Below are 13,676 nucleotides of genomic sequence, written 5' to 3' on the forward strand. Positions count from 1 at the left end.
GATGCTGACCACCAGTAAGCTTTTTAAAAGGATAAAATGTTTTGGCAAATTATTTTGTCATGTTAAATGTACTGGCAAGAATAAAGAGGCATTTAGACATATATAAAAATTGACTAGTTTCAAAGATGCAATTATGGCCCAAGCAGAATTTAAAATACATATATATTAAAGTCTTAAGGAACCAGAAATATGTCAAGTTGGGGAGTGGGTGGTTCTCACTGTAGGATGATAGGGAAGCCATTTGGTCATTTCATTCATGACCCTAATTAGTTTTAAATACACATCTGTAGCAAAAATTGATGATATTTTCATTGTGATTGGAAATGAAAAAAGGTGTAGTTTGGTTCCTGGTGAATTTGTGGTGGTATGATGCTTGAGTTTCATGCGCTGAATTCCTAAGAAAAATTTTATATTTTTTATAGATTTTAAGACTTAGATGTTTAAATCTAAATCTTTAAGAGACAGCAAACATCCACAGGCCTCAGAGCAAATTGAAAGGAATATAATCTAAATTCATTTCTTTCAGGATTTTTAATTGTAAAGTTCAACAACTCCATTAAAGGTAGGGATTATTTGTCTATTCAGTGATCATTGTAGCAGATCCAAGCAGCAAAACAGTCTGTAAAACTGGTCATTTAGCCCCAAAAGAGATCCCTTCTCAAACTGCTAAACTGGTGTTGCTAAATCTAGCAGTTCTTGCCTAACAATGCTCACAGGTGTTCATTTGCATGTGTAAAATTCCTCTTGTTACATCAGTTTTTAAACAAGTTGTTAAATCAGGTTTCAAGTGTATAATTTGTGAGCACTGGTGACTGTCCCTCCCCACAGCAGAGATAGTAGTTTTTCAAAATGTCTAGCCATTACTAGAGATTAGAGTTAGGTAACAGAAAGGCAAAATTAAAACTGCAATCTTCTGGTCCAAGCCCATAACATCAAATGCCCTCATTTAATAACTTTGCCTCGATTGACTTCCTCTTGCGGGTATGCAGCATACAGTGATTTGAAGCCTCATCTTCCAAACTCCACTTCATCATGTTTTCCAAAACCCTCAAATACCACTTTCTTGCTGACCCACTAGAGGATGTCTATTTGCTCTTTGAGTCCCCTCCACAGCCTTGTCCTTGCTCCTGGATGTGGCCCCTCCTAGCCTTGCCAACGAAGTGTGGCAGGCCAGGACCTCCATCACCTGACCCTGCCTACTTCTCTAGCCCAGTGCCACCTACACCCCACACCCTTACCTACTTTCAGCTCACACACACATGCGAAGCTGGTCCACACCTGTGCCTTTGCACATTCTAGTTCATCTACCTGGACTATGGACACAGCCCACACCCCACTACCTCTGCTGCTGTGGAGACAGCTTCTCTCTTCCATCAAGCACTCATTGAGCCCACCTCCACTCTAATGTAAAACTGACCTGCCCTGTTCTGTACCCCACATTTTAATATCCTTATTTTTTTCATGCTTCTCTGCCCCCATAGATTATAACCTCTTTGAGGGCAAAAATGGGTTGCATTTTTCCTTGTATTCCAGAGCCTTAAATACTTTCTTACACATCTTAAATGTTTGTATCGTGTTTGTTGAGTTAATGAACAAAAAAACAAATAAATGAACATGTACTCTTTCATTCAACCAGGAAAATATGACATTGGTTCCCTGCACATAATTTGTCTGCTTAAATATAAAAACTCCAACTTTATATAAAATCTTCTCTGACCTAGAATTTCCAAACTGCAATCACTCATCTTTCCGCCACTTCCTTCAATATTCATTAATTTCAAAAGTGCTATGATTTAATGCTCCCCCTGTGATCCTTCTTTTCTGCTATATTCCAGATTCCAAACTCCTTGAGAGATCTAAGGTTTTATTCTCTTTTACTTCAAACATTTACTTAGTTCCTTCTTTGTGCTAGGTGCTATAAATGGATGGGGAGGTTTTTTAAATGTACTGCTATCTCATTTAATTCTCATAATTTCATGAAGTAAATATTAATATCCATTTTTTATAGGTAAGAAAATTAAGTAACTTTCCCAAGGTCACACAACTAATGAGAGAGGAAGTCAACATTGGAACATAAATCTACCATATTCTAAAAACACACCCTTCTTCTCTATCCCAGCATGGGGGATAAGGGGCAAATATTCTAGGCTGGATACTAGAACGTTTACGTTCTTTCTGTAATAAATCTGCTATATTTCACAGGCTTGAAATATTTTGAAACCACAGTAGTTCCAGCAAAATGGGTGAAGCTTATCTTTGATAAGAGACAAAGACAAAAAAATCTTCTGGCTTTAAAGTAAAACCGCATATATGCAAAAGTAATTATATTACCCAAATCCATTGTTTCCTGTGTTTTTAAACCACCAGACACCCAGGCACAGTGGTGTAGAAGGAGGGTGGTGGAGGGGCTGCCCCAAGAAATGAAACCACAGACTCTGGCCTTACCACAATCTGCCAACTTCATTTCAAAAAATGTGTTCAAGTCTCAGAACCTTTAACAAAACAACTCTTATTTTCAAGAATAGGAAGAGTTCGGGGGGTTTTATATCAAATTACAAGAAATTTCCATCCACTGGTTTTAAATTTTACTTTTCATTCAACAGTACACGGCATGTTTTTATATTGAAAACTTCCTAGGAAGCTGAGAGCCGGTTTCTCACACTCTGAGTCATGGTTTTACTCTAAGCAAACAGCACGCATCCTTAAACTCTTACTAGAAAGAACCGCTGAAACTTTGTAGATCAAAAGGAAATGATCCGTAAATACTTCTCTGATTCCGAGTTCTTCTGTAGGAAATGGAAAAACAGAAAAGTTACAGTCCTAAATATTAGCATCAGAGTCAAATAACAACTTAGTGGAAGAACAAGGATTGATCTGAAACTTGTGCTCCTTCAAGTCAGTCCCAGGTTTTCAGGGTCCTGATGCTTATATAATGTTGAAGGCCTTATGTAAGAAAAAGAATGCAAACTTACAAATACAAATTTAAGAATGAACACAAAATTTATACAGAAGAAACAAAACCACAAATTATAAATTTAATGAAGCTGACATTAAATAAATTATAAATATAATGATAATTTACATTTATGTAAACTGTGGTTTGTTTGACAACAAACAAAACCGCCCCTCAAAATTACGTAATATTTTCATTAACAACCTCCTGTAATTTCACTAATGCTCCTTTTTTCTTCAGTTTTTGGCTGCATAACCTTTTTACTCACTTCTGCCTGTAAATAAAGAATTTGTAATATTTTCTGAGAAGAGAATAAAAGTTCTGTTGTGGCTTTTTTTTAGCTTACTTGATTAGAATTTGGAGTTCTCTTCAACATTAATAGTTTAGAATAACATTTCAGCTTCTCAACTCATTACTGTTAACGTTGTGTACATTTTTAAGATTATTGTCAAATCTGGAGAAATCTCTACCAAGTTTCTTTCATATAGGAGTTGTAAAATCTGGAAAAAATTTCCACAGTCTACCTTCTGGCTTCATACATGGCAAATCTTGTTTCTCCTCCTCCATCCACAGACTTTCAGAGTTATGTTCTGTAAAAGCATTCTTACATGTGTTCTTGTGTGAGTCGTAGGCTGGGTGCGTAGGCACAGTCGCCAGGGGGAATATTTCTGGAAGCTTCTCCTGCCTCAACACAACTATGACTAACTTAACCTATTCAAGGAAATGACTGCAAACCATATAAATAAATCTCACTGGACCCCAGTTAAAAGTATCCATAAGTTAACTTTCCCTTAGCCCAAAGAGGGGAAGAGGATGGTCAGAGCCTAAAGAGATTGCAGTCTGGGTGAGAGGCCCTTAGCTCAGGCTGCCTTTGGTTCACAGCATAAGCCACTAGTGCTTTATGCCCTTAGTCCCCACTAATAAACATGCATGAGCTCTTAAAGAATGGCAATCTCCCACCTACTTCCAAAATCAGTCACAGAGGTTGTCAAACAAATTGTGGAGGGTGGAGGTGGAGTACTGTTTATTAGGCACAGATATCAGGCACCAGGTTAGTGGCTTCACGTGTATTTGTTCACTTATGTCCATAGGAGTACTGAATAATGTTTACCCTGCATTCAGATTGGGAAACAGGCGCAGAGCCACTGAGCAGCAGAAAAGGACCCAGGGCACCTGTTTCCTCCAGGCTTTCCTACCATAATCAAAGTAACACACACTCATTATAGAAAGTATCTTAAGTATAGAGATGAAGAATGAATTTAAGGATGGAGCTAGAGGGTATTATACTCAGTGAAATAAGCCAGGCAGAGAAAGACAAGTACCAAATGATTTCACTCATATGTGGAGTATAAGAACAAAGAAAAAACTGAGGGAACAAAACAGCAGCAGAATCACAGAACCCAAGAATGGATTAACAGTTACCAAAGGGAAAGGGACTGGGGAGGATGGGTGGGTAGGGAGGGATAAGGGGGGAAAAGGGGCATTATGATTAGCACACATAATGTAGCGGGGGTGGGGGGACACTGGAAAGGCAGTATATACAGAGAAGACAAGCAATGATTCTATAGCATCTTACTACGCTGACGGACAGTGACTGTAATGGGGTCTGTGGGGGGGACTTGATAATAGGGGGAGTCTAGTAATCATAATGTAGTTCAAGTAATTGTACATTAACAATATCAAAATAAATAAATAAATAAAAATAAAATAAAAGAATGAATTTAAAAAGCTGCCCATAGTCACATTACCCAGACACAAGCACAGTAAGATTTTTGCACATTTCCATGTTTTATGGAGCATAGAAATTAAAATTATTACATTAAATAACTTATTTTCCTTCATTTTTAAAGAAACACGTGTTCCTTATCAAAAACAAGAAAAATATTGAAAAGAATGAAAATACTAAACACCAACTGTATTAGTTTTCTAGGACTGTGGTAACAAAACACCCTTAGACAACAGAAATTTACTGTCTCACAGTTGTGAGGGCTAGAAATCCAACATAAAGGTGTTGGTCAGTCAGCCTCTCTGAGGCTGGAGGGACACTGTCCCCTGCCTGCTCTCCCGGCCTCTGGCGCCTCGCTGGTGGTCTTGGGCACCCCTTGTCTGGCAGAATCACACATTAATCTTTGTCTTCATGTGATCTCCCTGTGTGCAGGTCTGTGTCCCTATTTTCCCCTTCTTAAAAGGACATCAGTCAGACTGGATGAGGGGCCCACCTCTCTCCAGTATGACCTCATTCTGATTTAACTAAATACAACTCCAAAGACCTATTTCCCAAAAGGTCACATTCTGAGGTACTGAGGGTTAGGACTTCAATATATGAATTTGCAGGGAGCACTATTTTAGCCCACAGCACCATCCCAAAACCTATGAGCCAAAGAAAACCAAGGTTAGAAATGTATTATTAGGTAGGTTAAAAAATACGGCCACTGATGTTTTATTGCCCTTGTCTAGCTTGGATTAACACATAGTCTACAGGCACACACTTGATCATCTACATTTGCTCTCTTACAACACTAAACTATGTTTTCTACCTTTATCTTGTATCTACCTACCACCTCAGCATTTTATTAACAATAATAATAATAAAGAGAGAAATGTGGTATCCACATATAAATCAAGTATAAAAATCAAATGAGTATTCATATTTGAACTGACTGTTTATAGTCCATAATGCATGAGCAAAACCGAAGGTTTCTGTGATGGCTGCCCATGTACTGTTCACCATGGAACTTATTCATTATGTAAGAATTTGTTCTCCATGTAAGAACTTGTTTGTTATGCCTCAGAAGATTGGAGACTGACGAAAATTAGGCTTGGGGTGGATTAATGATTGTGCATTGAGCACTGACTCCCCTATACAGAATTTTATTGTTGTTAACAACCATTTGATCAATAAATATGAGAGATGCCCTCACAAAAAAAAAAAAGTATACACTTCCAATGGTAAAATAATAAGTAACCGGGATGTAATGAATATAGTCAAGATATTGTAACAGCTTGGTATGGTGATAGCTGGTACCTAGAATTGTCATGTATATAAATGTTGAATCACTATGTTGTACACCTGAAACTAATGTAATGTAATACTGTGTGTCAACTACCCTTCAATAAAAAAATAATTATCTACAAAAAAAAAAAATACGGCCACAAATTCTTTGGACACACCCCCCAGTGAAAATAAGATCTATGTCCCCTTTCCTTGTGTCTGGGCAAGTGGCAACCACTCTGTTCAGTGGTCCTAGTATTCAAGTCATCACAGCCCAGGCACCAGATAAGGGAGAGAAAGAGCTTCCAGAAGTTTCCAGTCTGCAGCCATCAAGTCATCCCTACTTTGAGCCTTACTAGCTGAGGTCTCTAAAGACAAACTGCCCTAATGGATCCTGTCCAATTCCTGACCCACAGAACCTGAGGGCGTAAGAAAATGGTTATTGTTTAAGCCACTCATTTTGGGAGGAACCAGATATACAGCAGTAGTGAGTAGAAATTTTATGATTTTTAATCTTTTTTCCTATGCCTTTAAAATACATCTCTTAATGAAGTGAGTCATTAACTTCTTAGATCAAAAGAAAATACAAAATCATTGATCTGATCCTGAGATTTTCTTTAAGAAATAGCAAACCAGATAAGCCACATTTCTAACAATAGCATCATATGTACATAATGAATATACTGATTCCAAATCGTAGGTAACAACGAGACATTCACAAATCCCAGGAGGAAGAGGAGGTAGAGTGAAGCTTCATAACTCAGTGGCTGCTGATACATGGTTTACTAGTCTTGCCCAGTTAAAAGTATCACAATTCAGGTAAACATAAGAATTTTAAAGATGCATAAAATACATGAGTCTCCTGAAGACAGGAATGGCTGATATGCTGTACTATTAGTTAAGCCCTCATTTCGAGAAAGAGGGAGTGCTTAATTCTTCTGGACATCGTATCTCGACCAGGTAAATAGTGAAGCCAATATTAACATACAACAGAACCGAGTCAGTTCTAAGTGGTCATCCAACATGACATTTCTCCTGAAACATGCAGTAGCATGTGGCACAAGAAATACATTTTCTGGGAAATGGGAGCAGCCTCCGGAGAGCAGCTCAGGGAAGTTCCTCAGGCCAAGCTTCACCCTCCAACCACAGAACATACCAGAACATACCAAGGCGGATCAAAGAGCTGCATATTGGTCCGGAGTAAATAAAGTTGGTCTTATAATCTCCTCATTCCCCTGAGCTTTTCATTTTGACTGCTCTTTCAGGTAGCAGAAGTTTTCAAATTTTCATTATTGAAGGGACAGGATGGTCTATAGTGCAAGGCCTTGCAAATCTGAAAGCATATGCCATTTGGGTATGAGGTTTTTCCCAACATTTTCTCCTAAAAACTCTATTAGATGTTTATCTTTTGATCTTGGGTGTTGCAAGAAAGCCTAAGGCCAGTGGGATTTTTATTCTTGCTTCTTTTTGCCTGAATGCTTATAAAATCTGTTTCCTATATCCTGGTAATATAAACATGTTGCCATTACTTTTTCTTGGAATGTGGGGAACCCTTCTGATGTGTGTATTCAAGTACTTTTCAACTCTGGAAGCACTTGATGAATTAAGTCTTTCATAGTTGCCTCTATTTGCCCATAGGAATACAAACCTTAGCTTGGATTGTTAGCCCCTCTCCCATGTATCTATCATCTTCCATGCTGGGTCAAGATTTTTAATTCTTTCCTATAGATTCTGGGAACATTTCTTTAAATCATTGGACATTCAACAACATCCTCTAGAATGTGGATTTGAGTTGTGCCACTACATCTTTAACATCCTTATAATTAATCCTTTATTTCTTGACACTCCCTGCCTCCTACTCTGATTCAGACACATGGAACTCTCAGTTCCTCAAAATTCCAGGCATTGTCTCACCTCCAGGGCTTCACACAGGTGATTCTTTTCTCCAGAACACTGTCCCCATCATTCCATCTGGCAAACTCCGGCAATTTCATATGGTCTGAGCCTCAGTGTTCTTTCACACAGGAGGCTTGCCATGACTCCCCAGGATGGACTGGGTGCACTGGCGCTTCTAGCGTGCCCCATCCCGCCCTCTTAGCACACATCACATGGTATCGGAAGGGCCTGCTCCCTTGTCGGGCTGCCCCAGACTCATAAAGGCAAGAACCACGGCAATTCATTCATCATTATCTTCTCAGCCCCTTGCACAATCCCTGACACTCCAAAAACATTTCTGCCCCAAAATCACTGCCTTTCAATCACATCAAATTGTGTTTTTCACTCTCCAGAATTCTTTCCTTTCTGACTTTCTGCTCCTACCCATGGGTGGTACATGTCTTTAGGGATGCCGAACAGCTTCCCTTCTAGAGATCTATCTTCCTCTGACTGGTGAAGTGCATGTCCCTTTGTTCTGTTTGGCAGCATTTTTTCATTGATTTATATTTCTTCTCTTCCTCCTCTTTCTCCTCACTCTTATCTTCCACTAAGGGAAATAAATCCATAGCTGGTGTTTGCCAAGTGTGGCACAATTGCCACACTTAATCATAATTGCCTCTGGATGTCTGCTGAGTGCATTTAAATCCCCTTCTCAAGCAAGAACACAGGCTGCTTTGCACAATTCCTGTCCCCTGCCCTTGTTTAAGTCTGCCATGTCCTTCTAGACAGAAATGGGACAGATCTTATCCTTGCTGCCTTGGGTAGTTAAGAGGGGGAAGAAAGCCCTACTTCAGTCAGTGCTGTTTTAAACCAGGAGTCCCTGACCCTGTCTTTTTAAACAAATCTCAAGGATGAGGACATTATTAATTTGGGGAAGTATCCTTGAACACACTTTAGAAGCCCCAGTTATATCCTGTATATTAGAGTTTCCTATCAAAAAGATCTAAATACATAATGCTCACATATGCTGAGGCATATACACAATAAAGCTCAATTCTACAATTGTTATTAGTATTTTCAGACACCACACTTCAGCTGTATGGAGAGGAGGGAAACATGGCCTCCCAGGGAAGGCAATGGTCTCCATTTCTATTTTCGAGATGTTGCCTTTTCGGCAGGCAGGGGACTTAACTGTCGGTGTCTCCAGCTCCTGATTTCAATATAACCACAGGGCTCGGAAGAGAAATTCCATTCGATATAAGAACCTTTACAAAAACTTGCTTCTGCTTCCTACTAAGGGAATACAGGTTAGGAGAATTTATTTTCAGATAAAATCTCACAAATAACTAATGTGATGTGATTAATTAATGCATATGCAGAAAAAAACATTAGTAATGGTTCTAATTAACTTTTATTTTGTTAAAACAATTAGCATCTTTGTTGGGATTCTAAAAAGGTAGATATATAACAGCAAGACCACCTCATAATATTGTGATACGTACGCTCCTGAAGAGTTATGTAAACATAGGTTTTTAAATGAACATGTACTTCAGATCAGAATGTCTTTAAAAAGAATTCCATTGTGAAATGTTTTAAATGAAGATTTCTGTTGCAAAGAAATTAAACCTTTTTATTTTGGTAAATTTTCATTCTTTTAAATCTTTGATTTAAGTTAGGTACATCTACCCTTTTATCTTACCCTTTTACAATGTCAAGTTAGTGAAGAAATGGATTATAATGCAACACTGTCATATTTTTAAGAAATAAAGACATGCAGACCCATGGATATTAGACACTCCAGAACATTTTATTTTTTTAAATTTGAAGATCAGTATAACTGATAGTGGCTTTCATAAATTTGAAATGCATATTCTCTTCACCAAAATCAAGGTATTTCTACAGCATCTACTTCTCCTGCTCTGGCTTCTCATCTTCTCGACCTGTAAGATGTTGTCATGTGGAAGCCCTATAACCTTCATAATATCAAATGTTTCCTCTTAGGTGGTGAAAGTAAGTTGGAGTCAAAGAGAACAAAGACATCAGACAGTAGCAAAGAGGAAAGAAGGGGGTGCACACATTGCTGTCATTCAAATCCCTGATTCCAGTGATTCTAGAAGCTCCCCTTCCCCCAAACCCCCTCTCCCAACCCACACCCCAGCCCCCTGCTACCACCATCTCTGGAGTCACTGAACTATCCTTATAAACTTTAACACATTCCCTTTTTGCCGAGCAAGTTCAAATTGGGCTTACACCATTTGCAACCAAGAGTCTTACTAATATAACTGCTTTATGTAATACCTATATTACTATAAAGTTGGGCATAAATAATTTTTATAAATAATGTTTCTATTTACAGAGCACTTCATGATTTTCTAAACACTGTTAAGCACATTATTTTTTCTCATTTATTCAAATAATTGGGTGAGGTGGGTACAGGAGCATCTGCTATCTCTGCTATTTTAAAATAACAACAAAAAAAAATGTTGTCTTTGTCAATCAGCCAAAGAATCACTTAAATGGTGCTTGAGGCCACACTGCTAGGGAGTCAAAACTGGGGTTGAACTCCAGTCTCCAGACCCTGTGCTCTGGGTCCACAGCCCTGGTCTGCAGACTCCTGCCTGCTGCTCCTGGGATACTTTGCATCCACGCACGCACCTCAGATGTGCCGGAGACCGGCTCTGGAAAGGAAACCCTTCCACGGTGTAGAATACCTTCCTTCTGACTGGTCTATTTTGTAATATGATTTTTACAGTAATAGTATTTCCTTAGTGCAAGATTCACTTGGGCTGTAGTCACTTTCCTCACTGAAAGCTAACAAAGAATTAGTGACACCTTGTGGTAAAAACTTAATTCGTGTGCTACCACCACCCACTTTCAGTTGAGAGACTTGTCCAAAGGCCTTATGCACTTCACCAAGTTGGTAAAACAACAGCAAAACTTCCGGAAAGAATAATCTAAGGTTACAGACTCCACTTCTCATAACTAGATCTCTCCTCAAATCAGTCCACTTGGGTGTCAGTCCCAGCACTTCACAGAAACTGCCATTTTTGTCAAGTTCCCAGATGTTGGCACCCAGTGCCATGTTGGTACCTAGTAGTGCCTTCGCAGCTCTCATCTTACTTAACCCCTCATACGACCCTGTTGACCCCACTGCTCCTGAAATTCTCGGTTTCAGCAAGACGGCAGTTTCCTTTCTACTACTAAAGTTTTTAAAGCCCTCTGAATGCTCACCAGTCCCAATGTATATCTCTACCCCAACGTTCCCACTGAACTCCAGACTATCATCTCTGGCCTGCCAACCTGACACATCCATTTGATGTCCAATTGCATCTCAAACTTAACCTGTGCAACCCAGAGTCCTGGATTGGCTGCTTCTTCCACCCAGCCCACTGCCGCTCTGTATATGACAGGACTACCATGGCATTTTTGCTCCAGCCAAAAACCTCCTGGTCACCTTCATTCCTCTACTCCTCTGCTGCCATCTAATCAGCCAGTAAGTTGTCCACACTCATTCTCCAAAATATCCCACAGGCATTCCTCTCCGTCTTCCCTACAACCACCCGGACTCAGACCACATCCCCTCGCCAAGCTGCAACACCTTCCTGACTAGTTTCTTACTCTTCACCTCTTACAACCCATTTTTCACACAGCGATCTATCTTTGCAAGGCATTCCTCAGACAGTATCATTCCCCCCACCTTAAAACCTATGAGTGGCTCCCCATAATCCAAATTCCTCCCCATCCTACAAGATGCTCCATGATTGGACCCCTAACTCTCCTTAAAAACTCACTTCCAGCCCCTCTCCCTTTGCTCTCCAGGTCCTACCCACACTGGCCTCCCTTCTGTTGCTTACTCCTGCCTTGGGGACCCCCTCTGCCAGCTGCCTGTGCTGTTCCCCCAGAACATGATGTGCTTTGTTCCTTCTTATGTCCTTCAGATCTCCAGTTGAAGATTACCTCCTAAGGCCTCTTCTGTAGCTACTCTGGGCAGCGGTCTCAGGCGCTCCCCATCAGAACACCTGCTGGGTTTGCACCGCCACTCTACTGTTCCCTGAAGTTTTCTTCTTTCTCTTTTATTTGCCTATTATCAGCCTCCCTTCACTAGAATGAAAGCTCCATCACACGTAGCTCTTACTAAAGCACCTGGTAAAAGGAAGATGCATGATGTTTGTTGAATAAAGAATTGTTGCAAGTTTTCTCTTGCATTCTCTTTGCTATGCTTAGAAATACTTCAGAAATCACAGCCACTCACTTACTTCTTTCATACTATAAAAGGAAAAGATGCTCCCTTTTCTTTTTCTTGGATAAAATGTACACCTGTGCTGGTCATTCACTCAACAAATGATTATAGCCAAACATTAAGCTATGTGGTAGGGCTACAAACATGAATAGGACACAATCCCTATGCTCAAGGGACTTGTGGTCTAGTTGTAAAAGCAAACATGTTAACAGGTCATTATAAATGCTATATGGTAAGTAAAAGATGGAAATATGGTTGAGGACAATGGAAGCTCAAGTTAGAGGCATCAGAAATGTGTTCCTGGAGTAAACAACAGGAGCTGTGGCTTAAAAGACGAGCAGAAAAACAGCCAAGAAATGGGGTGAGGGGAAAGCATAGATCATAGACACAGAGGTAGAGAACATGACACTTAGTGCAGTGGAACTGCAAGGGTTCAGCTTTACTGGGAAAAAACAATTCAGGAAGAAACTAACAAACTTGAGACTGGAAAAATGGACGGTAACTAGATAGTGAAAGGCTTACAGCATGTTTAAGGAGCTTGAAGTCATAGGGCAAAGTGGTTCTAGAAATACTTGGGAAGGGAGCTGGCATGATCAAAGTTGCCCTTCAGTTAGACCATCCTGGGGTTGCACAGATCAATTTAGCTGTATGGGTCGGGTCAAAGGCTGGTAAAAATATAAGGATGCAAAAGAAGAGGACTCAGAATCAAGAAATATTTAGGAGGTAAAATGGGCAGGATTTGGTGATTATTTAGCATTTGGAGAATGAGAGAGAGAGAGGACAGAGGCAGAGAGAGGAAAGAGAAACAGCAAAAGAGGTGTAGGAGTGGGAAGATAATGAGCACCATGAGCTGATACTTCAGTACACAGATTCTAAAATCAGGAGAATAAGGGTTCAGATTTTGGTTTTGACACTTGCCATATGACTTTGGTAAGCTTCAGTTCCCTTGTAAGTTAAAATAGAATTAATCTAAGAACCTACCTCACAGGGTCACTGTAAGAACTAATGAAATCATGTATGCAAAGTGCTTAGCATATTGTCTGATATATCAGAAACATCCATTAATTATTAAGGAATTTAAAAATTATTTCACTCTACCTGCATCTGGTCAAATTTCTATTTACCTTTCCTCCTACTACTCCAGAGGAGCTGCTCTGCTTTCGGGCAAGGCCAACCCCTCTTCTTGCGCATAGGAGCCCGCCCCTCCTTGCTGCATCGCCCCATCAATCCTTCCCTCTCTCCTGCCTCATCAATTCTGCCCTCTCCACTGAATCACTCCTAGAAACAGACACATACACATACATTCTCCCATTAAGAAACACAAAATCTTCTCTTTACCCAATTTCTCTCTAGCTACCACCCTTTTTCTTTCTTTTCCTTTGTGATGAGTCACAAATCTCTGTCCTCTCATTCTCTTCTGAGTTCATAACTGATCTTTCTCCTCCAAAACTCCACGGGGCACCCTTTTCTAGATCATCAGTGACCTCTCTGTGGCTAGATCAAATGTTCACATCTTGCTTGGTCCATGAGTAGTACTCACCACTGTTGATTACTCCCTTCTCCTTAAAACACTTTTATCACTTGATTCCTGGTGACCATACTTGCTGCATTTTCTT

The sequence above is a fragment of the Manis pentadactyla genome, chromosome 12, assembly GCF_030020395.1.
Source record: "Manis pentadactyla isolate mManPen7 chromosome 12, mManPen7.hap1, whole genome shotgun sequence".
NCBI classification, from domain to species: Eukaryota; Metazoa; Chordata; class Mammalia; order Pholidota; family Manidae; genus Manis; species Manis pentadactyla.